This window comes from Taudactylus pleione, unplaced genomic scaffold (genome assembly GCF_031769625.1).
Source record: "Taudactylus pleione unplaced genomic scaffold, aTauple2 ptg000177l, whole genome shotgun sequence".
Taxonomy (NCBI): Eukaryota; Metazoa; Chordata; class Amphibia; order Anura; family Myobatrachidae; genus Taudactylus; species Taudactylus pleione.
Genome location: NW_028284579.1, coordinates 538,563 through 565,957, shown reverse-complemented (window position 1 = coordinate 565,957; position 27,395 = coordinate 538,563). Strand labels below are relative to the sequence as shown.

General features: G+C 33.5%; 24 non-coding genes across 24 annotated transcripts; all 24 read left to right on the top strand.

Moving 5' to 3' along the window:
* Positions 1-486: 486 nt before the first annotated feature.
* Positions 487-569, top strand: TRNAL-CAG (transfer RNA leucine (anticodon CAG)). The gene has a single exon. It is a non-coding gene; the product is annotated as a tRNA-Leu (tRNA).
* A 928-nt stretch (positions 570-1,497) lies between these two features.
* TRNAL-CAG (transfer RNA leucine (anticodon CAG)) lies at positions 1,498-1,580 on the top strand. Its single transcript has one exon. It is a non-coding gene; the product is annotated as a tRNA-Leu (tRNA).
* Positions 1,581-2,507: 927 nt separating this feature from the next.
* Positions 2,508-2,590, top strand: TRNAL-CAG (transfer RNA leucine (anticodon CAG)). Its single transcript has one exon. It is a non-coding gene; the product is annotated as a tRNA-Leu (tRNA).
* A 928-nt stretch (positions 2,591-3,518) lies between these two features.
* Positions 3,519-3,601, top strand: TRNAL-CAG (transfer RNA leucine (anticodon CAG)). The gene has a single exon. It is a non-coding gene; the product is annotated as a tRNA-Leu (tRNA).
* A 928-nt stretch (positions 3,602-4,529) lies between these two features.
* TRNAL-CAG (transfer RNA leucine (anticodon CAG)) lies at positions 4,530-4,612 on the top strand. Its single transcript has one exon. It is a non-coding gene; the product is annotated as a tRNA-Leu (tRNA).
* Positions 4,613-5,540: 928 nt separating this feature from the next.
* On the top strand, positions 5,541-5,623 carry TRNAL-CAG (transfer RNA leucine (anticodon CAG)). The gene has a single exon. It is a non-coding gene; the product is annotated as a tRNA-Leu (tRNA).
* A 928-nt stretch (positions 5,624-6,551) lies between these two features.
* On the top strand, positions 6,552-6,634 carry TRNAL-CAG (transfer RNA leucine (anticodon CAG)). Its single transcript has one exon. It is a non-coding gene; the product is annotated as a tRNA-Leu (tRNA).
* A 927-nt stretch (positions 6,635-7,561) lies between these two features.
* TRNAL-CAG (transfer RNA leucine (anticodon CAG)) lies at positions 7,562-7,644 on the top strand. The gene has a single exon. It is a non-coding gene; the product is annotated as a tRNA-Leu (tRNA).
* Positions 7,645-8,572: 928 nt separating this feature from the next.
* Positions 8,573-8,655, top strand: TRNAL-CAG (transfer RNA leucine (anticodon CAG)). Its single transcript has one exon. It is a non-coding gene; the product is annotated as a tRNA-Leu (tRNA).
* Positions 8,656-9,583: 928 nt separating this feature from the next.
* Positions 9,584-9,666, top strand: TRNAL-CAG (transfer RNA leucine (anticodon CAG)). The gene has a single exon. It is a non-coding gene; the product is annotated as a tRNA-Leu (tRNA).
* Positions 9,667-10,594: 928 nt separating this feature from the next.
* On the top strand, positions 10,595-10,677 carry TRNAL-CAG (transfer RNA leucine (anticodon CAG)). Its single transcript has one exon. It is a non-coding gene; the product is annotated as a tRNA-Leu (tRNA).
* A 928-nt stretch (positions 10,678-11,605) lies between these two features.
* Positions 11,606-11,688, top strand: TRNAL-CAG (transfer RNA leucine (anticodon CAG)). Its single transcript has one exon. It is a non-coding gene; the product is annotated as a tRNA-Leu (tRNA).
* A 928-nt stretch (positions 11,689-12,616) lies between these two features.
* Positions 12,617-12,699, top strand: TRNAL-CAG (transfer RNA leucine (anticodon CAG)). The gene has a single exon. It is a non-coding gene; the product is annotated as a tRNA-Leu (tRNA).
* Positions 12,700-13,627: 928 nt separating this feature from the next.
* TRNAL-CAG (transfer RNA leucine (anticodon CAG)) lies at positions 13,628-13,710 on the top strand. The gene has a single exon. It is a non-coding gene; the product is annotated as a tRNA-Leu (tRNA).
* Positions 13,711-14,638: 928 nt separating this feature from the next.
* On the top strand, positions 14,639-14,721 carry TRNAL-CAG (transfer RNA leucine (anticodon CAG)). The gene has a single exon. It is a non-coding gene; the product is annotated as a tRNA-Leu (tRNA).
* A 1,835-nt stretch (positions 14,722-16,556) lies between these two features.
* TRNAL-CAG (transfer RNA leucine (anticodon CAG)) lies at positions 16,557-16,639 on the top strand. Its single transcript has one exon. It is a non-coding gene; the product is annotated as a tRNA-Leu (tRNA).
* Positions 16,640-17,566: 927 nt separating this feature from the next.
* TRNAL-CAG (transfer RNA leucine (anticodon CAG)) lies at positions 17,567-17,649 on the top strand. Its single transcript has one exon. It is a non-coding gene; the product is annotated as a tRNA-Leu (tRNA).
* Positions 17,650-18,556: 907 nt separating this feature from the next.
* Positions 18,557-18,639, top strand: TRNAL-CAG (transfer RNA leucine (anticodon CAG)). Its single transcript has one exon. It is a non-coding gene; the product is annotated as a tRNA-Leu (tRNA).
* A 927-nt stretch (positions 18,640-19,566) lies between these two features.
* On the top strand, positions 19,567-19,649 carry TRNAL-CAG (transfer RNA leucine (anticodon CAG)). The gene has a single exon. It is a non-coding gene; the product is annotated as a tRNA-Leu (tRNA).
* Positions 19,650-20,576: 927 nt separating this feature from the next.
* TRNAL-CAG (transfer RNA leucine (anticodon CAG)) lies at positions 20,577-20,659 on the top strand. The gene has a single exon. It is a non-coding gene; the product is annotated as a tRNA-Leu (tRNA).
* A 1,916-nt stretch (positions 20,660-22,575) lies between these two features.
* TRNAL-CAG (transfer RNA leucine (anticodon CAG)) lies at positions 22,576-22,658 on the top strand. The gene has a single exon. It is a non-coding gene; the product is annotated as a tRNA-Leu (tRNA).
* A 1,917-nt stretch (positions 22,659-24,575) lies between these two features.
* On the top strand, positions 24,576-24,658 carry TRNAL-CAG (transfer RNA leucine (anticodon CAG)). Its single transcript has one exon. It is a non-coding gene; the product is annotated as a tRNA-Leu (tRNA).
* Positions 24,659-25,585: 927 nt separating this feature from the next.
* TRNAL-CAG (transfer RNA leucine (anticodon CAG)) lies at positions 25,586-25,668 on the top strand. Its single transcript has one exon. It is a non-coding gene; the product is annotated as a tRNA-Leu (tRNA).
* A 928-nt stretch (positions 25,669-26,596) lies between these two features.
* TRNAL-CAG (transfer RNA leucine (anticodon CAG)) lies at positions 26,597-26,679 on the top strand. The gene has a single exon. It is a non-coding gene; the product is annotated as a tRNA-Leu (tRNA).
* Positions 26,680-27,395: the final 716 nt, after the last annotated feature.

The following is a 27,395-nucleotide window of genomic DNA, read 5'->3' as shown; positions in this document are numbered from 1 at the left end:
GTGAAAATCCACAAGACAACAAATTCTAGACACTTGGAATCCAATCCTGAATAGAGCAAAAAAAATAATTACTGCATTTTTCCTTGGCATTCTATGAATTAGAAAAATAGATACTGCACATCCCCTTTTCAATGTATTTTGGAAAATGCCACATTTGGAGTAATGATTTTCTTTCAATGCAGCTCTCAATCAATCAATCCAAAATTCAGGCATTAATTGTAGAGCATGTGAAGATGTTATTTGTGTCAAGCATTTTCTCAAATATTTGGAAAATCCTAAACTATAGGTAATTCCGTGTTAATGTTATTTTTACAATATCTTTTTGATTTATCCAACCTTAAGCATCTTTGAAAAATAATTGAAAAAGCAATTTATTACTAATATTTGAATCAATAGTTTCAACAGCAGCATGGACATTGCACCTTTGAAAAAGTAGTTTTGGTTAATTAGTCTTATCCAATTTTTATGAAACTTAGTGTTTTATGTGTCAGGATGGCCGAGCGGTCTAAGGCGCTGCGTTCAGGTCGCAGTCTCCTCTGGAGGCGTGGGTTCAAATCCCACTTCTGACAGTGTTCTTCCTTTTCTTCTTTGTTCTACAATGTCTCTTCCTTGTTGCTTGTGAAGAGAAATACTTAAGATATTCACTGCAAATCTGTTTCACAAACCACTTTGAAGAATAATCAACCTTCCATTATTTCTGCTTTATATCAATCAAAGAAAATGTTGCAATCTTCCCTAAAAATATGGACTTAAATACTACTTCAGACATCAATATTATATGTATTTTTTTCTTTGGTCAACATTTTTTCATATACTGAGTTTGCAAAATAAAATATCCCCCAACTTCTGAATCAGGGCTCCATATCTCAGGAGTAAGAACACTGCTCTTTTAAGCCAGTGGTGTTGAACACAAACCCTACTTGTACACTCCTTCATAGCATCCAATCAAGCCCATAAGCCAATATCATTAGCCAGTTCTTGGAAAGTTCATAAATGTCTTTTCTATGGTGAGTGAAAATCCACAAGACAACAAATTCTAGACACTTGGAATCCAATCCTGAATAGAGCAAAAAAAATAATTACCGCATTTTTCCTTGGCATTCTATGAATTAGAAAAATAGATACTGCACATCCCCTTTTCAATGTATTTTGGAAACTGCCACATTTGGAGTAATGATTTTCTTTCAATGCAGCTCTCAATCAATCAATCCAAAATTCAGGCATTAATTGTAGAGCATGTGAAGATGTTATTTGTATCAAGCATTTTCTCAAATATTTTGAAAATCCTAAACTATAGGTAATTCCGTGTTAATGTTATTTTTACAATATCTTTTTGATTTATGCAACTTTAAGCATCTTTGAAAAATAATTGAAAAAGCAATGTATTACTAATATTTGAATCAATAGTTTCAACAGCAGCATGGACATTGCACCTTTGAAAAAGTAATTTTGGTTAATTAGTTTTATCCAATTTTTATGAAACGTAGTTTTTTATGTGTCAGGATGGCCGAGCGGTCTAAGGCGCTGCGTTCAGGTCGCAGTCTCCTCTGGAGGCGTGGGTTCAAATCCCACTTCTGACAGTGTTCTTCCTTTTCTTCTTTGTTCTACAATGTCTCTTCCTTGTTGCTTGTGAAGAGAAATACTTAAGATATTCACTGCAAATCTGTTTCACAAACCACTTTGAAGAATAATCAACCTTCCATTATTTCTGCTTTATATCAATCAAAGAAAATGTTGCAATCTTCCCTAAAAATATGGACTTAAATACTACTTCAGACATCAATATTATATGTATTTTTTTCTTTGGTCAACATTTTTTCATATACTGAGTTTGCAAAATAAAATATCCCCCAACTTCTGAATCAGGGCTCCATATCTCAGGAGTAAGAACACTGCTCTTTTAAGCCAGTGGTGTTGAACACAAACCCTACTTGTACACTCCTTCATAGCATCCAATCAAGGCCATAAGCCAATATCATTAGCCAGTTCTTGGAAAGTTCATAAATGTCTTTTCTATGGTGAGTGAAAATCCACAAGACAACAAATTCTAGACACTTGGAATCCAATCCTGAATAGAGCAAAAAAAATAATTACCGCATTTTTCCTTGGCATTCTATGAATTAGAAAAATAGATACTGCACATCCCCTTTTCAATGTATTTTGGAAACTGCCACATTTGGAGTAATGATTTTCTTTCAATGCAGCTCTCAATCAATCAATCCAAAATTCAGGCATTAATTGTAGAGCATGTGAAGATGTTATTTGTATCAAGCATTTTCTCAAATATTTGGAAAATCCTAAACTATAGGTAATTCCGTGTTAATGTTATTTTTACAATATCTTTTTGATTTATCCAACTTAAGCATCTTTGAAAAATAATTGAAAAAGCAATTTATTACTAATATTTGAATCAATAGTTTCAACAGCAGCATGGACATTGCACCTTTGAAAAAGTAATTTTGGTTAATTAGTTTTATCCAATTTTTATGAAACTTAGTTTTTTATGTGTCAGGATGGCCGAGCGGCCTAAGGCGCTGCGTTCAGGTCGCAGTCTCCTCTGGAGGCGTGGGTTCAAATCCCACTTCTGACAGTGTTCTTCCTTTTCTTCTTTGTTCTACAATGTCTCTTCCTTGTTGCTTGTGAAGAGAAATACTTAAGATATTCACTGCAAATCTGTTTCACAAACCACTTTGAAGAATAATCAACCTTCCATTATTTCTGCTTTATATCAATCAAAGAAAATGTTGCAATCTTCCCTAAAAATATGGACTTAAATACTACTTCAGACATCAATATTATATGTATTTTTTTCTTTGGTCAACATTTTTTCATATACTGAGTTTGCAAAATAAAATATCCCCCAACTTCTGAATCAGGGCTCCATATCTCAGGAGTAAGAACACTGCTCTTTTAAGCCAGTGGTGTTGAACACAAACCCTACTTGTACACTCCTTCATAGCATCCAATCAAGGCCATAAGCCAATATCATTAGCCAGTTCTTGGAAAGTTCATAAATGTCTTTTCTATGGTGAGTGAAAATCCACAAGACAACAAATTCTAGACACTTGGAATCCAATCCTGAATAGAGCAAAAAAAATAATTACTGCATTTTTCCTTGGCATTCTATGAATTAGAAAAATAGATACTGCACATCCCCTTTTCAATGTATTTTGGAAACTGCCACATTTGGAGTAATGATTTTCTTTCAATGCAGCTCTCAATCAATCAATCCAAAATTCAGGCATTAATTGTAGAGCATGTGAAGATGTTATTTGTATCAAGCATTTTCTCAAATATTTGGAAAATCCTAAACTATAGGTAATTCCATGTTAATGTTATTTTTACAATATCTTTTTGATTTATCCAACTTTAAGCATCTTTGAAAAATAATTGAAAAAGCAATGTATTACTAATATTTGAATCAATAGTTTCAACAGCAGCATGGACATTGCACCTTTGAAAAAGTAATTTTGGTTAATTAGTTTTATCCAATTTTTATGAAACGTAGTTTTTTATGTGTCAGGATGGCCGAGCGGTCTAAGGCGCTGCGTTCAGGTTGCAGTCTCCTCTGGAGGCGTGGGTTCAAATCCCACTTCTGACAGTGTTCTTCCTTTTCTTCTTTGTTCTACAATGTCTCTTCCTTGTTGCTTGTGAAGAGAAATACTTAAGATATTCACTGCAAATCTGTTTCACAAACCACTTTGAAGAATAATCAACCTTCCATTATTTCTGCTTTATATCAATCAAAGAAAATGTTGCAATCTTTCCTAAAAATATGGACTTAAATACTACTTCAGACATCAATATTATATGTATTTTTTTCTTTTGTCAACATTTTTTCATATACTGAGTTTGCAAAATAAAATATCCCCCAACTTCTGAATCAGGGCTCCATATCTCAGGAGTAAGAACACTGCTCTTTTAAGCCAGTGGTCATGAACACAAACCCTACTTGTACACTCCTTCATAGCATCCAATCAAGGCCATAAGCCAATATCATTAGCCAGTTCTTGGAAAGTTCATAAATGTCTTTTCTATGGTGAGTGAAAATCCACAAGACAACAAATTCTAGACACTTGGAATCCAATCCTGAATAGAGCAAAAAAAATAATTACCGCATTTTTCCTTGGCATTCTATGAATTAGAAAAATAGATACTGCACATCCCCTTTTCAATGTATTTTGGAAACTGCCACATTTGAAGTAATGGTTTTCTTTCAATGCAGCTCTCAATCAATCAATACAAAATTCAGGCATTAATTGTAGAGCATGTGAAGATGTTATTTGTGTCAAGCATTTTCTCAAATATTTGGAAAATCCTAAACTATAGGTAATTCCGTGTTAATGTTATTTTTACAATATCTTTTTGATTTATCCAACCTTAAGCATCTTTGAAAAATAATTGAAAAAGCAATTTATTACTAATATTTGAATCAATAGTTTCAACAGCAGCATGGACATTGCACCTTTGAAAAAGTAGTTTTGGTTAATTAGTTTTATCCAATTTTTATGAAACTTAGTATTTTATGTGTCAGGATGGCCGAGCGGTCTAAGGCGCTGCGTTCAGGTCGCAGTCTCCTCTGGAGGCGTGGGTTCAAATCCCACTTCTGACAGTGTTCTTCCTTTTCTTCTTTGTTCTACAATGTCTCTTCCTTGTTGCTTGTGAAGAGAAATACTTAAGATATTCACTGCAAATCTGTTTCACAAACCACTTTGAAGAATAATCAACCTTCCATTATTTCTGCTTTATATCAATCAAAGAAAATGTTGCAATCTTCCCTAAAAATATGGACTTAAATACTACTTCAGACATCAATATTATATGTATTTTTTTCTTTGGTCAACATTTTTTCATATACTGAGTTTGCAAAATAAAATATCCCCCAACTTCTGAATCAGGGCTCCATATCTCAGGAGTAAGAACACTGCTCTTTTAAGCCAGTGGTGTTGAACACAAACCCTACTTGTACACTCCTTCATAGCATCCAATCAAGGCCATAAGCCAATATCATTAGCCAGTTCTTGGAAAGTTCATAAATGTCTTTTCTATGGTGAGTGAAAATCCACAAGACAACAAATTCTAGACACTTGGAATCCAATCCTGAATAGAGCAAAAAAAATAATTACTGCATTTTTCCTTGGCATTCTATGAATTAGAAAAATAGATACTGCACATCCCCTTTTCAATGTATTTTGGAAAATGCCACATTTGGAGTAATGATTTTCTTTCAATGCAGCTCTCAATCAATCAATCCAAAATTCAGGCATTAATTGTAGAGCATGTGAAGATGTTATTTGTGTCAAGCATTTTCTCAAATATTTGGAAAATCCTAAACTATAGGTAATTCCGTGTTAATGTTATTTTTACAATATCTTTTTGATTTATCCAACCTTAAGCATCTTTGAAAAATAATTGAAAAAGCAATTTATTACTAATATTTGAATCAATAGTTTCAACAGCAGCATGGACATTGCACCTTTGAAAAAGTAGTTTTGGTTAATTAGTCTTATCCAATTTTTATGAAACTTAGTGTTTTATGTGTCAGGATGGCCGAGCGGTCTAAGGCGCTGCGTTCAGGTCGCAGTCTCCTCTGGAGGCGTGGGTTCAAATCCCACTTCTGACAGTGTTCTTCCTTTTCTTCTTTGTTCTACAATGTCTCTTCCTTGTTGCTTGTGAAGAGAAATACTTAAGATATTCACTGCAAATCTGTTTCACAAACCACTTTGAAGAATAATCAACCTTCCATTATTTCTGCTTTATATCAATCAAAGAAAATGTTGCAATCTTCCCTAAAAATATGGACTTAAATACTACTTCAGACATCAATATTATATGTATTTTTTTCTTTGGTCAACATTTTTTCATATACTGAGTTTGCAAAATAAAATATCCCCCAACTTCTGAATCAGGGCTCCATATCTCAGGAGTAAGAACACTGCTCTTTTAAGCCAGTGGTGTTGAACACAAACCCTACTTGTACACTCCTTCATAGCATCCAATCAAGGCCATAAGCCAATATCATTAGCCAGTTCTTGGAAAGTTCATAAATGTCTTTTCTATGGTGAGTGAAAATCCACAAGACAACAAATTCTAGACACTTGGAATCCAATCCTGAATAGAGCAAAAAAAATAATTACCGCATTTTTCCTTGGCATTCTATGAATTAGAAAAATAGATACTGCACATCCCCTTTTCAATGTATTTTGGAAACTGCCACATTTGGAGTAATGATTTTCTTTCAATGCAGCTCTCAATCAATCAATCCAAAATTCAGGCATTAATTGTAGAGCATGTGAAGATGTTATTTGTATCAAGCATTTTCTCAAATATTTGGAAAATCCTAAACTATAGGTAATTCCGTGTTAATGTTATTTTTACAATATCTTTATGATTTATCCAACCTTAAGCATCTTTGAAAAATAATTGAAAAAGCAATTTATTACTAATATTTGAATCAATAGTTTCAACAGCAGCATGGACATTGCACCTTTGAAAAAGGAATTTTGGTTAATTAGTTTTATCCAATTTTTATGAAACTTAGTTTTTTATGTGTCAGGATGGCCGAGCGGCCTAAGGCGCTGCGTTCAGGTCGCAGTCTCCTCTGGAGACGTGGGTTCAAATCCCACTTCTGACAGTGTTCTTCCTTTTCTTCTTTGTTCTACAATGTCTCTTCCTTGTTGCTTGTGAAGAGAAATACTTAAGATATTCACTGCAAATCTGTTTCACAAACCACTTTGAAGAATAATCAACCTTCCATTATTTCTGCTTTATATCAATCAAAGAAAATGTTGCAATCTTCCCTAAAAATATGGACTTAAATACTACTTCAGACATCAATATTATATGTATTTTTTTCTTTGGTCAACATTTTTTCATATACTGAGTTTGCAAAATAAAATATCCCCCAACTTCTGAATCAGGGCTCCATATCTCAGGAGTAAGAACACTGCTCTTTTAAGCCAGTGGTGTTGAACACAAACCCTACTTGTACACTCCTTCATAGCATCCAATCAAGGCCATAAGCCAATATCATTAGCCAGTTCTTGGAAGTTCATAAATGTCTTTTCTATGGTGAGTGAAAATCCACAAGACAACAAATTCTAGACACTTGGAATCCAATCCTGAATAGAGCAAAAAAAATAATTACCGCATTTTTCCTTGGCATTCTATGAATTAGAAAAATAGATACTGCACATCCCCTTTTCAATGTATTTTGGAAACTGCCACATTTGGAGTAATGATTTTCTTTCAATGCAGCTCTCAATCAATCAATCCAAAATTCAGGCATTAATTGTAGAGCATGTGAAGATGTTTTTTGTATCAAGCATTTTCTCAAATATTTGGAAAATCCTAAACTATAGGTAATTCCGTGTTAATGTTATTTTTACAATATCTTTTTGATTTATCCAACTTTAAGCATCTTTGAAAAATAATTGAAAAAGCAATGTATTACTAATATTTGAATCAATAGTTTCAACAGCAGCATGGACATTGCACCTTTGAAAAAGTAATTTTGGTTAATTAGTTTTATCCAATTTTTATGAAACTTAGTTTTTTATGTGTCAGGATGGCCGAGCGGTCTAAGGCGCTGCGTTCAGGTCGCAGTCTCCTCTGGAGGCGTGGGTTCAAATCCCACTTCTGACAGTGTTCTTCCTTTTCTTCTTTGTTCTACAATGTCTCTTCCTTGTTGCTTGTGAAGAGAAATACTTAAGATATTCACTGCAAATCTGTTTCACAAACCACTTTGAAGAATAATCAACCTTCCATTATTTCTGCTTTATATCAATCAAAGAAAATGTTGCAATCTTTCCTAAAAATATGGACTTAAATACTACTTCAGACATCAATATTATATGTATTTTTTTCTTTTGTCAACATTTTTTCATATACTGAGTTTGCAAAATAAAATATCCCCCAACTTCTGAATCAGGGCTCCATATCTCAGGAGTAAGAACACTGCTCTTTTAAGCCAGTGGTCATGAACACAAACCCTACTTGTACACTCCTTCATAGCATCCAATCAAGGCCATAAGCCAATATCATTAGCCAGTTCTTGGAAAGTTCATAAATGTCTTTTCTATGGTGAGTGAAAATCCACAAGACAACAAATTCTAGACACTTGGAATCCAATCCTGAATAGAGCAAAAAAAATAATTACCGCATTTTTCCTTGGCATTCTATGAATTAGAAAAATAGATACTGCACATCCCCTTTTCAATGTATTTTGGAAACTGCCACATTTGAAGTAATGGTTTTCTTTCAATGCAGCTCTCAATCAATCAATACAAAATTCAGGCATTAATTGTAGAGCATGTGAAGATGTTATTTGTGTCAAGCATTTTCTCAAATATTTGGAAAATCCTAAACTATAGGTAATTCCGTGTTAATGTTATTTTTACAATATCTTTTTGATTTATCCAACCTTAAGCATCTTTGAAAAATAATTGAAAAAGCAATTTATTACTAATATTTGAATCAATAGTTTCAACAGCAGCATGGACATTGCACCTTTGAAAAAGTAGTTTTGGTTAATTAGTTTTATCCAATTTTTATGAAACTTAGTATTTTATGTGTCAGGATGGCCGAGCGGCCTAAGGCGCTGCGTTCAGGTCGCAGTCTCCTCTGGAGGTGTGGGTTCGAATCCCACTTCTGACAGTGTTCTTCCTTTTCTTCTTTGTTCTACAATGTCTCTTCCTTGTTGCTTGTGAAGAGAAATACTTAAGATATTCACTGCAAATCTGTTTCACAAACCACTTTGAAGAATAATCAACCTTCCATTATTTCTGCTTTATATCAATCAAAGAAAATGTTGCAATCTTTCCTAAAAATATGGACTTAAATACTACTTCAGACATCAATATTATATGTATTTTTTTCTTTTGTCAACATTTTTTCATATACTGAGTTTGCAAAATAAAATATCCCCCAACTTCTGAATCAGGGCTCCATATCTCAGGAGTAAGAACACTGCTCTTTTAAGCCAGTGGTCATGAACACAAACCCTACTTGTACACTCCTTCATAGCATCCAATCAAGGCCATAAGCCAATATCATTAGCCAGTTCTTGGAAAGTTCATAAATGTCTTTTCTATGGTGAGTGAAAATCCACAAGACAACAAATTCTAGACACTTGGAATCCAATCCTGAATAGAGCAAAAAAAATAATTACTGCATTTTTCCTTGGCATTCTATGAATTAGAAAAATAGATACTGCACATCCCCTTTTCAATGTATTTTGGAAACTGCCACATTTGAAGTAATGATTTTCTTTCAATGCAGCTCTCAATCAATCAATACAAAATTCAGGCATTAATTGTAGAGCATGTGAAGATGTTATTTGTGTCAAGCATTTTCTCAAATATTTGGAAAATCCTAAACTATAGGTAATTCCGTGTTAATGTTATTTTTACAATATCTTTTTGATTTATCCAACCTTAAGCATCTTTGAAAAATAATTGAAAAAGCAATTTATTACTAATATTTGAATCAATAGTTTCAACAGCAGCATGGACATTGCACCTTTGAAAAAGTAATTTTGGTTAATTAGTTTTATCCAATTTTTATGAAACTTAGTTTTTTATGTGTCAGGATGGCCGAGCGGCCTAAGGCGCTGCGTTCAGGTCGCAGTCTCCTCTGGAGGCGTGGGTTCAAATCCCACTTCTGACAGTGTTCTTCCTTTTCTTCTTTGTTCTACAATGTCTCTTCCTTGTTGCTTGTGAAGAGAAATACTTAAGATATTCACTGCAAATCTGTTTCACAAACCACTTTGAAGAATAATCAACCTTCCATTATTTCTGCTTTATATCAATCAAAGAAAATGTTGCAATCTTTCCTAAAAATATGGACTTAAATACTACTTCAGACATCAATATTATATGTATTTTTTTCTTTTGTCAACATTTTTTCATATACTGAGTTTGCAAAATAAAATATCCCCCAACTTCTGAATCAGGGCTCCATATCTCAGGAGTAAGAACACTGCTCTTTTAAGCCAGTGGTCATGAACACAAACCCTACTTGTACACTCCTTCATAGCATCCAATCAAGGCCATAAGCCAATATCATTAGCCAGTTCTTGGAAAGTTCATAAATGTCTTTTCTATGGTGAGTGAAAATCCACAAGACAACAAATTCTAGACACTTGGAATCCAATCCTGAATAGAGCAAAAAAAATAATTACTGCATTTTTCCTTGGCATTCTATGAATTAGAAAAATAGATACTGCACATCCCCTTTTCAATGTATTTTGGAAACTGCCACATTTGAAGTAATGATTTTCTTTCAATGCGGCTCTCAATCAATCAATACAAAATTCAGGCATTAATTGTAGAGCATGTGAAGATGTTATTTGTGTCAAGCATTTTCTCAAATATTTGGAAAATCCTAAACTATAGGTAATTCCGTGTTAATGTTATTTTTACAATATCTTTTTGATTTATCCAACCTTAAGCATCTTTGAAAAATAATTGAAAAAGCAATTTATTACTAATATTTGAATCAATAGTTTCAACAGCAGCATGGACATTGCACCTTTGAAAAAGTAATTTTGGTTAATTAGTTTTATCCAATTTTTATGAAACTTAGTTTTTTATGTGTCAGGATGGCCGAGCGGCCTAAGGCGCTGCGTTCAGGTCGCAGTCTCCTCTGGAGGCGTGGGTTCAAATCCCACTTCTGACAGTGTTCTTCCTTTTCTTCTTTGTTCTACAATGTCTCTTCCTTGTTGCTTGTGAAGAGAAATACTTAAGATATTCACTGCAAATCTGTTTCACAAACCACTTTGAAAAATAATCAACCTTCCATTATTTCTGCTTTATATCAAGCAAAGAAAATGTTGCAATCTTTCCTAAAAATATGGACTTAAATACTACTTCAGACATCAATATTATATGTATTTTTTTCTTTTGTCAACATTTTTTCATATACTGAGTTTGCAAAATAAAATATCCCCCAACTTCTGAATCAGGGCTCCATATCTCAGGAGTAAGAACACTGCTCTTTTAAGCCAGTGGTCATGAACACAAACCCTACTTGTACACTCCTTCATAGCATCCAATCAAGGCCATAAGCCAATATCATTAGCCAGTTCTTGGAAAGTTCATAAATGTCTTTTCTATGGTGAGTGAAAATCCACAAGACAACAAATTCTAGACACTTGGAATCCAATCCTGAATAGAGCAAAAAAAATAATTACCGCATTTTTCCTTGGCATTCTATGAATTAGAAAAATAGATACTGCACATCCCCTTTTCAATGTATTTTGGAAACTGCCACATTTGAAGTAATGATTTTCTTTCAATGCAGCTCTCAATCAATCAATACAAAATTCAGGCATTAATTGTAGAGCATGTGAAGATGTTATTTGTGTCAAGCATTTTCTCAAATATTTGGAAAATCCTAAACTATAGGTAATTCCGTGTTAATGTTATTTTTACAATATCTTTTTGATTTATCCAACCTTAAGCATCTTTGAAAAATAATTGAAAAAGCAATTTATTACTAATATTTGAATCAATAGTTTCAACAGCAGCATGGACATTGCACCTTTGAAAAAGTAGTTTTGGTTAATTAGTTTTATCCAATTTTTATGAAACTTAGTATTTTATGTGTCAGGATGGCCGAGCGGCCTAAGGCGCTGCGTTCAGGTCGCAGTCTCCTCTGGAGGCGTGGGTTCAAATCCCACTTCTGACAGTGCTCTTCCTTTTCTTCTTTGTTCTACAATGTCTCTTCCTTGTTGCTTGTGAAGAGAAATACTTAAGATATTCACTGCAAATCTGTTTCACAAACCACTTTGAAGAATAATCAACCTTCCATTATTTCTGCTTTATATCAATCAAAGAAAATGTTGCAATCTTCCCTAAAAATATGGACTTAAATACTACTTCAGACATCAATATTATATGTATTTTTTTCTTTGGTCAACATTTTTTCATATACTGAGTTTGCAAAATAAAATATCCCCCAACTTCTGAATCAGGGCTCCATATCTCAGGAGTAAGAACACTGCTCTTTTAAGCCAGTGGTGTTGAACACAAACCCTACTTGTACACTCCTTCATAGCATCCAATCAAGGCCATAAGCCAATATCATTAGCCAGTTCTTGGAAAGTTCATAAATGTCTTTTCTATGGTGAGTGAAAATCCACAAGACAAAAAATTCTAGACACTTGGAATCCAATCCTGAATAGAGCAAAAAAAATAATTACCGCATTTTTCCTTGGCATTCTATGAATTAGAAAAATAGATACTGCACATCCCCTTTTCAATGTATTTTGGAAACTGCCACATTTGGAGTAATGATTTTCTTTCAATGCAGCTCTCAATCAATCAATCCAAAATTCAGGCATTAATTGTAGAGCATGTGAAGATGTTATTTGTATCAAGCATTTTCTCAAATATTTGGAAAATCCTAAACTATAGGTAATTCCGTGTTAATGTTATTTTTACAATATCTTTTTGATTTATCCAACCTTAAGCATCTTTGAAAAATAATTGAAAAAGCAATTTATTACTAATATTTGAATCAATAGTTTCAACAGCAGCATGGACATTGCACCTTTGAAAAAGTAGTTTTGGTTAATTAGTTTTATCCAATTTTTATGAAACTTAGTATTTTATGTGTCAGGATGGCCGAGCGGCCTAAGGCGCTGCGTTCAGGTCGCAGTCTCCTCTGGAGGCGTGGGTTCAAATCCCACTTCTGACAGTGCTCTTCCTTTTCTTCTTTGTTCTACAATGTCTCTTCCTTGTTGCTTGTGAAGAGAAATACTTAAGATATTCACTGCAAATCTGTTTCACAAACCACTTTGAAGAATAATCAACCTTCCATTATTTCTGCTTTATATCAATCAAAGAAAATGTTGCAATCTTCCCTAAAAATATGGACTTAAATACTACTTCAGACATCAATATTATATGTATTTTTTTCTTTGGTCAACATTTTTTCATATACTGAGTTTGCAAAATAAAATATCCCCCAACTTCTGAATCAGGGCTCCATATCTCAGGAGTAAGAACACTGCTCTTTTAAGCCAGTGGTGTTGAACACAAACCCTACTTGTACACTCCTTCATAGCATCCAATCAAGGCCATAAGCCAATATCATTAGCCAGTTCTTGGAAAGTTCATAAATGTCTTTTCTATGGTGAGTGAAAATCCACAAGACAACAAATTCTAGACACTTGGAATCCAATCCTGAATAGAGCAAAAAAAATATTTACCGCATTTTTCCTTGGCATTCTATGAATTAGAAAAATAGATACTGCACATCCCCTTTTCAATGTATTTTGGAAACTGCCACATTTGGAGTAATGATTTTCTTTCAATGCAGCTCTCAATCAATCAATCCAAAATTCAGGCATTAATTGTAGAGCATGTGAAGATGTTATTTGTATCAAGCATTTTCTCAAATATTTGGAAAATCCTAAACTATAGGTAATTCCATGTTAATGTTATTTTTACAATATCTTTTTGATTTATCCAACTTTAAGCATCTTTGAAAAATAATTGAAAAAGCAATGTATTACTAATATTTTAATCAATAGTTTCAACAGCAGCATGGACATTGCACCTTTGAAAAAGTAGTTTTGGTTAATTAGTTTTATCCAATTTTTATGAAACTTAGTATTTTATGTGTCAGGATGGCCGAGCGGTCTAAGGCGCTGCGTTCAGGTCGCAGTCTCCTCTGGAGGCGTGGGTTCAAATCCCACTTCTGACAGTGTTCTTCCTTTTCTTCTTTGTTCTACAATGTCTCTTCCTTGTTGCTTGTGAAGAGAAATACTTAAGATATTCACTGCAAATCTGTTTCACAAACCACTTTGAAGAATAATCAACCTTCCATTATTTCTGCTTTATATCAATCAAAGAAAATGTTGCAATCTTCCCTAAAAATATGGACTTAAATACTACTTCAGACTTCAATATTATATGTATTTTTTTCTTTGGTCAACATTTTTTCATATACTGAGTTTGCAAAATAAAATATCCCCCAACTTCTGAATCAGGGCTCCATATCTCAGGAGTAAGAACACTGCTCTTTTAAGCCAGTGGTGTTGAACACAAACCCTACTTGTACACTCCTTCATAGCATCCAATCAAGGCCATAAGCCAATATCATTAGCCAGTTCTTGGAAAGTTCATAAATGTCTTTTCTATGGTGAGTGAAAATCCACAAGACAACAAATTCTAGACACTTGGAATCCAATCCTGAATAGAGCAAAAAAAATAATTACCGCATTTTTCCTTGGCATTCTATGAATTAGAAAAATAGATACTGCACATCCCCTTTTCAATGTATTTTGGAAACTGCCACATTTGTAGTAATGATTTTCTTTCAATGCAGCTCTCAATCAATCAATCCAAAATTCAGGCATTAATTGTAGAGCATGTGAAGATGTTATTTGTGTCAAGCATTTTCTCAAATATTTGGAAAATCCTAAACTATAGGTAATTCCGTGTTAATGTTATTTTTACAATATCTTTTTGATTTATCCAACCTTAAGCATCTTTGAAAAATAATTGAAAAAGCAATTTATTACTAATATTTGAATCAATAGTTTCAACAGCAGCATGGACATTGCACCTTTGAAAAAGTAGTTTTGGTTAATTAGTCTTATCCAATTTTTATGAAACTTAGTGTTTTATGTGTCAGGATGGCCGAGCGGTCTAAGGCGCTGCGTTCAGGTCGCAGTCTCCTCTGGAGGTGTGGGTTCAAATCCCACTTCTGACAGTGTTCTTCCTTTTCTTCTTTGTTCTACAATGTCTCTTCCTTGTTGCTTGTGAAGAGAAATACTTAAGATATTCACTGCAAATCTGTTTCACAAACCACTTTGAAGAATAATCAACCTTCCATTATTTCTGCTTTATATCAATCAAAGAAAATGTTGCAATCTTCCCTAAAAATATGGACTTAAATACTACTTCAGACATCAATATTATATGTATTTTTTTCTTTGGTCAACATTTTTTCATATACTGAGTTTGCAAAATAAAATATCCCCCAACTTCTGAATCAGGGCTCCATATCTCAGGAGTAAGAACACTGCTCTTTTAAGCCAGTGGTGTTGAACACAAACCCTACTTGTACACTCCTTCATAGCATCCAATCAAGGCCATAAGCCAATATCATTAGCCAGTTCTTGGAAAGTTCATAAATGTCTTTTCTATGGTGAGTGAAAATCCACAAGACAACAAATTCTAGACACTTGGAATCCAATCCTGAATAGAGCAAAAAAAATAATTACCGCATTTTTCCTTGGCATTCTATGAATTAGAAAAATAGATACTGCACATCCCCTTTTCAATGTATTTTGGAAACTGTCACATTTGGAGTAATGATTTTCTTTCAATGCAGCTCTCAATCAATCAATCCAAAATTCAGGCATTAATTGTAGAGCATGTGAAGATGTTATTTGTATCAAGCATTTTCTCAAATATTTGGAAAATCCTAAACTATAGGTAATTCCGTGTTAATGTTATTTTTACAATATCTTTTTGATTTATCCAACTTTAAGCATCTTTGAAAAATAATTGAAAAAGCAATTTATTACTAATATTTGAATCAATAGTTTCAACAGCAGCATGGACATTGCACCTTTGAAAAAGTAGTTTTGGTTAATTAGTTTTATCCAATTTTAAGCATCTTTGAAAAATAATTGAAAAAGCAATGTCTCTTCCTTGTTGCTTGTGAAGAGAAATACTTAAGATATTCACTGCAAATCTGTTTCACAAACCACTTTGAAGAATAATCAACCTTCCATTATTTCTGCTTTATATCAATCAAAGAAAATGTTGCAATCTTTCCTAAAAATATGGACTTAAATACAACTTCAGACATCAATATTATATGTATTTTTTTCTTTGGTCAACATTTTTTCATATACTGAGTTTGCAAAATAAAATATCCCCCAACTTCTGAATCAGGGCTCCATATCTCAGGAGTAAGAACACTGCTCTTTTAAGCCAGTGGTCATGAACACAAACCCTACTTGTACACTCCTTCATAGCATCCAATCAAGGCCATAAGCCAATATCATTAGCCAGTTCTTGGAAAGTTCATAAATGTCTTTTCTATGGTGAGTGAAAATCCACAAGACAACAAATTCTAGACACTTGGAATCCAATCCTGAATAGAGCAAAAAAAATAATTACCGCATTTTTCCTTGGCATTCTATGAATTAGAAAAATAGATACTGCACATCCCCTTTTCAATGTATTTTGGAAACTGCCACATTTGGAGTAATGATTTTCTTTCAATGCAGCTCTCAATCAATCAATCCAAAATTCAGGCATTAATTGTAGAGCATGTGAAGATGTTATTTGTATCAAGCATTTTCTCAAATATTTGGAAAATCCTAAACTATAGGTAATTCCGTGTTAATGTTATTTTTACAATATCTTTTTGATTTATCCAACTTTAAGCATCTTTGAAAAATAATTGAAAAAGCAATGTATTACTAATATTTGAATCAATAGTTTCAACAGCAGCATGGGCATTGCACCTTTGAAAAAGTAATTTTGGTTAATTAGTTTTATCCAATTTTTATGAAACATAGTTTTTTATGTGTCAGGATGGCCGAGCGGTCTAAGGCGCTGCGTTCAGGTCGCAGTCTCCTTTGGAGGCGTGGGTTCAAATCCCACTTCTGACAGTGTTCTTCCTTTTCTTCTTTGTTCTACAATGTCTCTTCCTTGTTGCTTGTGAAGAGAAATACTTAAGATATTCACTGCAAATCTGTTTCACAAACCACTTTGAAGAATAATCAACCTTCCATTATTTCTGCTTTATATCAATCAAAGAAAATGTTGCAATCTTCCCTAAAAATATGGACTTAAATACTACTTCAGACATCAATATTATATGTATTTTTTTCTTTGGTCAACATTTTTTCATATACTGAGTTTGCAAAATAAAATATCCCCAACTTCTGAATCAGGGCTCCATATCTCAGGAGTAAGAACACTGCTCTTTTAAGCCAGTGGTGTTGAACACAAACCCTACTTGTACACTCCTTCATAGCATCCAATCAAGGCCATAAGCCAATATCATTAGCCAGTTCTTGGAAAGTTCATAAATGTCTTTTCTATGGTGAGTGAAAATCCACAAGACAACAAATTCTAGACACTTGGAATCCAATCCTGAATAGAGCAAAAAAAATAATTACCGCATTTTTCCTTGGCATTCTATGAATTAGAAAAATAGATACTGCACATCCCCTTTTCAATGTATTTTGGAAACTGCCACATTTGAAGTAATGGTTTTCTTTCAATGCAGCTCTCAATCAATCAATACAAAATTCAGGCATTAATTGTAGAGCATGTGAAGATGTTATTTGTGTCAAGCATTTTCTCAAATATTTGGAAAATCCTAAACTATAGGTAATTCCGTGTTAATGTTATATTTACAATATCTTTTTGATTTATCCAACCTTAAGCATCTTTGAAAAATAATTGAAAAAGCAATTTATTACTAATATTTGAATCAATAGTTTCAACAGCAGCATGGACATTGCACCTTTGAAAAAGTAGTTTTGGTTAATTAGATTTATCCAATTTTTATGAAACTTAGTATTTTATGTGTCAGGATGGCCGAGCGGTCTAAGGCGCTGCGTTCAGGTCGCAGTCTCCTCTGGAGGTGTGGGTTCAAATCCCACTTCTGACAGTGTTCTTCCTTTTCTTCCTTGTTGCTTGTGAAGAGAAATACTTAAGATATTCACTGCAAATCTGTTTCACAAACCACTTTGAAGAATAATCAACCTTCCATTATTTCTGCTTTATATCAATCAAAGAAAATGTTGCAATCTTCCCTAAAAATATGGACTTAAATACTACTTCAGACATCAATATTATATGTATTTTTTTCTTTGGTCAACATTTTTTCATATACTGAGTTTGCAAAATAAAATATCCCCCAACTTCTGAATCAGGGCTCCATATCTCAGGAGTAAGAACACTGCTCTTTTAAGCCAGTGGTGTTGAACACAAACCCTACTTGTACACTCCTTCATAGCATCCAATCAAGGCCATAAGCCAATATCATTAGCCAGTTCTTGGAAAGTTCATAAATGTCTTTTCTATGGTGAGTGAAAATCCACAAGACAACAAATTCTAGACACTTGGAATCCAATCCTGAATAGAGCAAAAAAAATAATTACCGCATTTTTCCTTGGCATTCTATGAATTAGAAAAATAGATACTGCACATCCCCTTTTCAATGTATTTTGGAAACTGCCACATTTGAAGTAATGGTTTTCTTTCAATGCAGCTCTCAATCAATCAATACAAAATTCAGGCATTAATTGTAGAGCATGTGAAGATGTTATTTGTGTCAAGCATTTTCTCAAATATTTGGAAAATCCTAAACTATAGGTAATTCCGTGTTAATGTTATTTTTACAATATCTTTTTGATTTATCCAACCTTAAGCATCTTTGAAAAATAATTGAAAAAGCAATTTATTACTAATATTTGAATCAATAGTTTCAACAGCAGCATGGACATTGCACCTTTGAAAAAGTAGTTTTGGTTAATTAGTTTTATCCAATTTTTATGAAACTTAGTATTTTATGTGTCAGGATGGCCGAGCGGTCTAAGGCGCTGCGTTCAGGTCGCAGTCTCCTCTGGAGGCGTGGGTTCAAATCCCACTTCTGACAGTGTTCTTCCTTTTCTTCTTTGTTCTACAATGTCTCTTCCTTGTTGCTTGTGAAGAGAAATACTTAAGATATTCACTGCAAATCTGTTTCACAAACCACTTTGAAGAATAATCAACCTTCCATTATTTCTGCTTTATATCAATCAAAGAAAATGTTGCAATCTTCCCTAAAAATATGGACTTAAATACTACTTCAGACATCAATATTATATGTATTTTTTTCTTTGGTCAACATTTTTTCATATACTGAGTTTGCAAAATAAAATATCCCCAACTTCTGAATCAGGGCTCCATATCTCAGGAGTAAGAACACTGCTCTTTTAAGCCAGTGGTGTTGAACACAAACCCTACTTGTACACTCCTTCATAGCATCCAATCAAGGCCATAAGCCAATATCATTAGCCAGTTCTTGGAAAGTTCATAAATGTCTTTTCTATGGTGAGTGAAAATCCACAAGACAACAAATTCTAGACACTTGGAATCCAATCCTGAATAGAGCAAAAAAAATAATTACTGCATTTTTCCTTGGCATTCTATGAATTAGAAAAATAGATACTGCACATCCCCTTTTCAATGTATTTTGGAAACTGCCACATTTGAAGTAATGATTTTCTTTCAATGCAGCTCTCAATCAATCAATACAAAATTCAGGCATTAATTGTAGAGCATGTGAAGATGTTATTTGTGTCAAGCATTTTCTCAAATATTTGGAAAATCCTAAACTATAGGTAATTCCGTGTTAATGTTATTTTTACAATATCTTTTTGATTTATCCAACCTTAAGCATCTTTGAAAAATAATTGAAAAAGCAATTTAGTACTAATATTTGAATCAATAGTTTCAACAGCAGCATGGACATTGCACCTTTGAAAAAGTAGTTTTGGTTAATTAGTTTTATCCAATTTTTATGAAACATAGTATTTTATGTGTCAGGATGGCCGAGCGGCCTAAGGCGCTGCGTTCAGGTCGCAGTCTCCTCTGGAGGCGTGGGTTCAAATCCCACTTCTGACAGTGTTCTTCCTTTTCTTCTTTGTTCTACAATGTCTCTTCCTTGTTGCTTGTGAAGAGAAATACTTAAGATATTCACTGCAAATCTGTTTCACAAACCACTTTGAAGAATAATCAACCTTCCATTATTTCTGCTTTATATCAATCAAAGAAAATGTTGCAATCTTCCCTAAAAATATGGACTTAAATACTACTTCAGACATCAATACTATATGTTTTTTTTTCTTTGGTCAACATTTTTTCATATACTGAGTTTGCAAAATAAAATATCCCCAACTTCTGAATCAGGGCTCCATATCTCAGGAGTAAGAACACTGCTCTTTTAAGCCAGTGGTGTTGAACACAAACCCTACTTGTACACTCCTTCATAGCATCCAATCAAGGCCATAAGCCAATATCATTAGCCAGTTCTTGGAAAGTTCATAAATGTCTTTTCTATGGTGAGTGAAAATCCACAAGACAACAAATTCTAGACACTTGGAATCCAATCCTGAATAGAGCAAAAAAAATAATTACCGCATTTTTCCTTGGCATTCTATGAATTAGAAAAATAGATACTGCACATCCCCTTTTCAATGTATTTTGGAAACTGCCACATTTGAAGTAATGGTTTTCTTTCAATGCAGCTCTCAATCAATCAATACAAAATTCAGGCATTAATTGTAGAGCATGTGAAGATGTTATTTGTGTCAAGCATTTTCTCAAATATTTGGAAAATCCTAAACTATAGGTAATTCCATGTTAATGTTATTTTTACAATATCTTTTTGATTTATCCAACCTTAAGCATCTTTGAAAAATAATTGAAAAAGCAATTTATTACTAATATTTGAATCAATAGTTTCAACAGCAGCATGGACATTGCACCTTTGAAAAAGTAGTTTTGGTTAATTAGATTTATCCAATTTTTATGAAACTTAGTATTTTATGTGTCAGGATGGCCGAGCGGTCTAAGGCGCTGCGTTCAGGTCGCAGTCTCCTCTGGAGGTGTGGGTTCAAATCCCACTTCTGACAGTGTTCTTCCTTTTCTTCCTTGTTGCTTGTGAAGAGAAATACTTAAGATATTCACTGCAAATCTGTTTCACAAACCACTTTGAAGAATAATCAACCTTCCATTATTTCTGCTTTATATCAATCAAAGAAAATGTTGCAATCTTCCCTAAAAATATGGACTTAAATACTACTTCAGACATCAATATTATATGTATTTTTTTCTTTGGTCAACATTTTTTCATATACTGAGTTTGCAAAATAAAATATCCCCAACTTCTGAATCAGGGCTCCATATCTCAGGAGTAAGAACACTGCTCTTTTAAGCCAGTGGTGTTGAACACAAACCCTACTTGTACACTCCTTCATAGCATCCAATCAAGGCCATAAGCCAATATCATTAGCCAGTTCTTGGAAAGTTCATAAATGTCTTTTCTATGGTGAGTGAAAATCCACAAGACAACAAATTCTAGACACTTGGAATCCAATCCTGAATAGAGCAAAAAAAATAATTACTGCATTTTTCCTTGGCATTCTATGAATTAGAAAAATAGATACTGCACATCCCCTTTTCAATGTATTTTGGAAACTGCCACATTTGAAGTAATGATTTTCTTTCAATGCAGCTCTCAATCAATCAATCCAAAATTCAGGCATTAATTGTAGAGCATGTGAAGATGTTATTTGTGTCAAGCATTTTCTCAAATATTTGGAAAATCCTAAACTATAGGTAATTCCGTGTTAATGTTATTTTTACAATATCTTTTTGATTTATCCAACCTTAAGCATCTTTGAAAAATAATTGAAAAAGCAATTTAGTACTAATATTTGAATCAATAGTTTCAACAGCAGCATGGACATTGCACCTTTGAAAAAGTAGTTTTGGTTAATTAGTTTTATCCAATTTTTATGAAACATAGTATTTTATGTGTCAGGATGGCCGAGCGGTCTAAGGTGCTGCGTTCAGGTCGCAGTCTCCTCTGGAGGCGTGAGTTCAAATCCCACTTCTGACAGTGTTCTTCCTTTTCTTCTTTGTTCTACAATGTCTCTTCAATGTTGCTTGTGAAGAGAAATACTTAAGATATTCACTGCAAATCTGTTTCACAAACCACTTTGAAGAATAATCAACCTTCCATTATTTCTGCTTTATATCAATCAAAGAAAATGTTGCAATCTTCCCTAAAAATATGGACTTAAATACTACTTCAGACATCAATATTATATGTATTTTTTTCTTTAGTCAACATTTTTTCATATACTGAGTTTGCAAAATAAAATATCCCCAACTTCTGAATCAGGGCTCCATATCTCAGGAGTAAGAACACTGCTCTTTTAAGCCAGTGGTGTTGAACACAAACCCTACTTGTACACTCCTTCATAGCATCCAATCAAGGCCATAAGCCAATATCATTAGCCAGTTCTTGGAAAGTTCATAAATGTCTTTTCTATGGTGAGTGAAAATCCACAAGACAACAAATTCTAGACACTTGGAATCCAATCCTGAATAGAGCAAAAAAAATAATTACCGCATTTTTCCTTGGCATTCTATGAATTAGAAAAATAGATACTGCACATCCCCTTTTCAATGTATTTTGGAAACTGCCACATTTGAAGTAATGGTTTTCTTTCAATGCAGCTCTCAATCAATCAATACAAAATTCAGGCATTAATTGTAGAGCATGTGAAGATGTTATTTGTGTCAAGCATTTTCTCAAATATTTGGAAAATCCTAAACTATAGGTAATTCCGTGTTAATGTTATTTTTACAATATCTTTTTGATTTATCCAACCTTAAGCATCTTTGAAAAATAATTGAAAAAGCAATTTATTACTAATATTTGAATCAATAGTTTCAACAGCAGCATGGACATTGCACCTTTGAAAAAGTAGTTTTGGTTAATTAGATTTATCCAATTTTTATGAAACTTAGTATTTTATGTGTCAGGATGGCCGAGCGGTCTAAGGCGCTGCGTTCAGGTCGCAGTCTCCTCTGGAGGTGTGGGTTCAAATCCCACTTCTGACAGTGTTCTTCCTTTTCTTCCTTGTTGCTTGTGAAGAGAAATACTTAAGATATTCACTGCAAATCTGTTTCACAAACCACTTTGAAGAATAATCAACCTTCCATTATTTCTGCTTTATATCAATCAAAGAAAATGTTGCAATCTTCCCTAAAAATATGGACTTAAATACTACTTCAGACATCAATATTATATGTATTTTTTTCTTTGGTCAACATTTTTTCATATACTGAGTTTGCAAAATAAAATATCCCCAACTTCTGAATCAGGGCTCCATATCTCAGGAGTAAGAACACTGCTATTTTAAGCCAGTGGTGTTGAACACAAACCCTACTTGTACACTCCTTCATAGCATCCAATCAAGGCCATAAGCCAATATCATTAGCCAGTTCTTGGAAAGTTCATAAATGTCTTTTCTATGGTGAGTGAAAATCCACAAGACAACAAATTCTAGACACTTGGAATCCAATCCTGAATAGAGCAAAAAAAATAATTACTGCATTTTTCCTTGGCATTCTATGAATTAGAAAAATAGATACTGCACATCCCCTTTTCAATGTATTTTGGAAACTGCCACATTTGAAGTAATGATTTTCTTTCAATGCAGCTCTCAATCAATCAATACAAAATTCAGGCATTAATTGTAGAGCATGTGAAGATGTTATTTGTGTCAAGCATTTTCTCAAATATTTGGAAAATCCTAAACTATAGGTAATTCCGTGTTAATGTTATTTTTACAATATCTTTTTGATTTATCCAACCTTAAGCATCTTTGAAAAATAATTGAAAAAGCAATTTATTACTAATATTTGAATCAATAGTTTCAACAGCAGCATGGACATTGCACCTTTGAAAAAGTAATTTTGGTTAATTAGTTTTATCCAATTTTTATGAAACTTAGTTTTTTATGTGTCAGGATGGTCGAGCGGCCTAAGGCACTGCATTCAGGTCGCAGTCTCCTCTGGAGGCGTGGGCTCAAATCCCACTTCTGACAGTGTTCTTCCTTTTCTTCTTTGTTCTACAATGTCTCTTCCTTGTTGCTTGTGAAGAGAAATACTTAAGATATTCACTGCAAATCTGTTTCACAAACCACTTTGAAGAATAATCAACCTTCCATTATTTCTGCTTTATATCAATCAAAGAAAATGTTGCAATCTTTCCTAAAAATATGGACTTAAATACTACTTCAGACATCAATATTATATGTATTTTTTTCTTTTGTCAACATTTTTTCATATACTGAGTTTGCAAAATAAAATATCCCCCAACTTCTGAATCAGGGCTCCATATCTCAGGAGTAAGAACACTGCTCTTTTAAGCCAGTGGTCATGAACACAAACCCTACTTGTACACTCCTTCATAGCATCCAATCAAGGCCATAAGCCAATATCATTAGCCAGTTCTTGGAAAGTTCATAAATGTCTTTTCTATGGTGAGTGAAAATCCACAAGACAACAAATTCTAGACACTTGGAATCCAATCCTGAATAGAGCAAAAAAAATAATTACCGCATTTTTCCTTGGCATTCTATGAATTAGAAAAATAGATACTGCACATCCCCTTTTCAATGTATTTTGGAAACTGCCACATTTGAAGTAATGATTTTCTTTCAATGCAGCTCTCAATCAATCAATACAAAATTCAGGCATTAATTGTAGAGCATGTGAAGATGTTATTTGTGTCAAGCATTTTCTCAAATATTTGGAAAATCCTAAACTATAGGTAATTCCGTGTTAATGTTATTTTTACAATATCTTTTTGATTTATCCAACCTTAAGCATCTTTGAAAAATAATTGAAAAAGCAATTTATTACTAATATTTGAATCAATAGTTTCAACAGCAGCATGTACATTGCACCTTTGAAAAAGTAGTTTTGGTTAATTAGTTTTATCCAATTTTTATGAAACTTAGTATTTTATGTGTCAGGATGGCCGAGCGGCCTAAGGCGCTGCGTTCAGATCGCAGTCTCCTCTGGAGGCGTGGGTTCAAATCCCACTTCTGACAGTGTTCTTCCTTTTCTTCTTTGTTCTACAATGTCTCTTCCTTGTTGCTTGTGAAGAGAAATACTTAAGATATTCACTGCAAATCTGTTTCACAAACCACTTTGAAGAATAATCAACCTTCCATTATTTCTGCTTTATATCAATCAAAGAAAATGTTGCAATCTTCCCTAAAAATATGGACTTAAATACTACTTCAGACATCAATATTATATGTATTTTTTTCTTTGGTCAACATTTTTTCATATACTGAGTTTGCAAAATAAAATATCCCCCAACTTCTGAATCAGGGCTCCATATCTCAGGAGTAAGAACACTGCTCTTTTAAGCCAGTGGTGTTGAACACAAACCCTACTTGTACACTCCTTCATAGCATCCAATCAAGGCCATAAGCCAATATCATTAGCCAGTTCTTGGAAAGTTCATAAATGTCTTTTCTATGGTGAGTGAAAATCCACAAGACAACAAATTCTAGACACTTGGAATCCAATCCTGAATAGAGCAAAAAAAATAATTACCGCATTTTTCCTTGGCATTCTATGAATTAGAAAAATAGATACTGCACATCCCCTTTTCAATGTATTTTGGAAACTGCCACATTTGGAGTAATGATTTTCTTTCAATGCAGCTCTCAATCAATCAATCCAAAATTCAGGCATTAATTGTAGAGCATGTGAAGATGTTATTTGTATCAAGCATTTTCTCAAATATTTGGAAAATCCTAAACTATAGGTAATTCCGTGTTAATGTTATTTTTACAATATCTTTTTGATTTATCCAACTTTAAGCATCTTTGAAAAATAATTGAAAAAGCAATTTATTACTAATATTTGAATCAATAGTTTCAACAGCAGCATGGACATTGCACCTTTGAAAAAGTAATTTTGGTTAATTAGTTTTATCCAATTTTTATGAAACGTATTTTTTATGTGTCAGGATGGCCGAGCGGTCTAAGGCGCTGCGTTCAGGTCGCAGTCTCCTCTGGAGGCGTGGGTTCAAATCCCACTTCTGACAGTGTTCTTCCTTTTCTTCTTTGTTCTACAATGTCTCTTCCTTGTTGCTTGTGAAGAGAAATACTTAAGATATTCACTGCAAATCTGTTTCACAAACCACTTTGAAGAATAATCAACCTTCCATTATTTCTGCTTTATATCAATCAAAGAAAATGTTGCAATCTTTCCTAAAAATATGGACTTAAATACTACTTCAGACATCAATATTATATGTATTTTTTTCTTTTGTCAACATTTTTTCATATACTGAGTTTGCAAAATAAAATATCCCCCAACTTCTGAATCAGGGCTCCATATCTCAGGAGTAAGAACACTGCTCTTTTAAGCCAGTGGTCATGAACACAAACCCTACTTGTACACTCCTTCATAGCATCCAATCAAGGCCATAAGCCAATATCATTAGCCAGTTCTTGGAAAGTTCATAAATGTCTTTTCTATGGTGAGTGAAAATCCACAAGACAACAAATTCTAGACACTTGGAATCCAATCCTGAATAGAGCAAAAAAAATAATTACCGCATTTTTCCTTGGCATTCTATGAATTAGAAAAATAGATACTGCACATCCCCTTTTCAATGTATTTTGGAAACTGCCACATTTGAAGTAATGGTTTTCTTTCAATGCAGCTCTCAATCAATCAATCCAAAATTCAGGCATTAATTGTAGAGCATGTGAAGATGTTATTTGTGTCAAGCATTTTCTCAAATATTTGGAAAATCCTAAACTATAGGTAATTCCGTGTTAATGTTATTTTTACAATATCTTTTTGATTTATCCAACCTTAAGCATCTTTGAAAAATAATTGAAAAAGCAATTTATTACTAATATTTGAATCAATAGTTTCAACAGCAGCATGGACATTGCACCTTTGAAAAAGTAGTTTTGGTTAATTAGTTTTATCCAATTTTTATGAAACTTAGTATTTTATGTGTCAGGATGGCCGAGCGGTCTAAGGCGCTGCGTTCAGGTCGCAGTCTCCTCTGGAGGCGTGGGTTCAAATCCCACTTCTGACAGTGTTCTTCCTTTTCTTCTTTGTTCTACAATGTCTCTTCCTTGTTGCTTGTGAAGAGAAATACTTAAGATATTCACTGCAAATCTGTTTCACAAACCACTTTGAAGAATAATCAACCTTCCATTATTTCTGCTTTATATCAATCAAAGAAAATGTTGCAATCTTCCCTAAAAATATGGACTTAAATACTACTTCAGACATCAATATTATATGTATTTTTTTCTTTGGTCAACATTTTTTCATATACTGAGTTTGCAAAATAAAATATCCCCAACTTCTGAATCAGGGCTCCATATCTCAGGAGTAAGAACACTGCTCTTTTAAGCCAGTGGTGTTGAACACAAACCCTACTTGTACACTCCTTCATAGCATCCAATCAAGGCCATAAGCCAATATCATTAGCCAGTTCTTGGAAAGTTCATAAATGTCTTTTCTATGGTGAGTGAAAATCCACAAGACAACAAATTCTAGACACTTGGAATCCAATCCTGAATAGAGCAAAAAAAATAATTACCGCATTTTTCCTTGGCATTCTATGAATTAGAAAAATAGATACTGCACATCCCCTTTTCAATGTATTTTGGAAACTGCCACATTTGAAGTAATGGTTTTCTTTCAATGCAGCTCTCAATCAATCAATCCAAAATTCAGGCATTAATTGTAGAGCATGTGAAGATGTTATTTGTGTCAAGCATTTTCTCAAATATTTGGAAAATC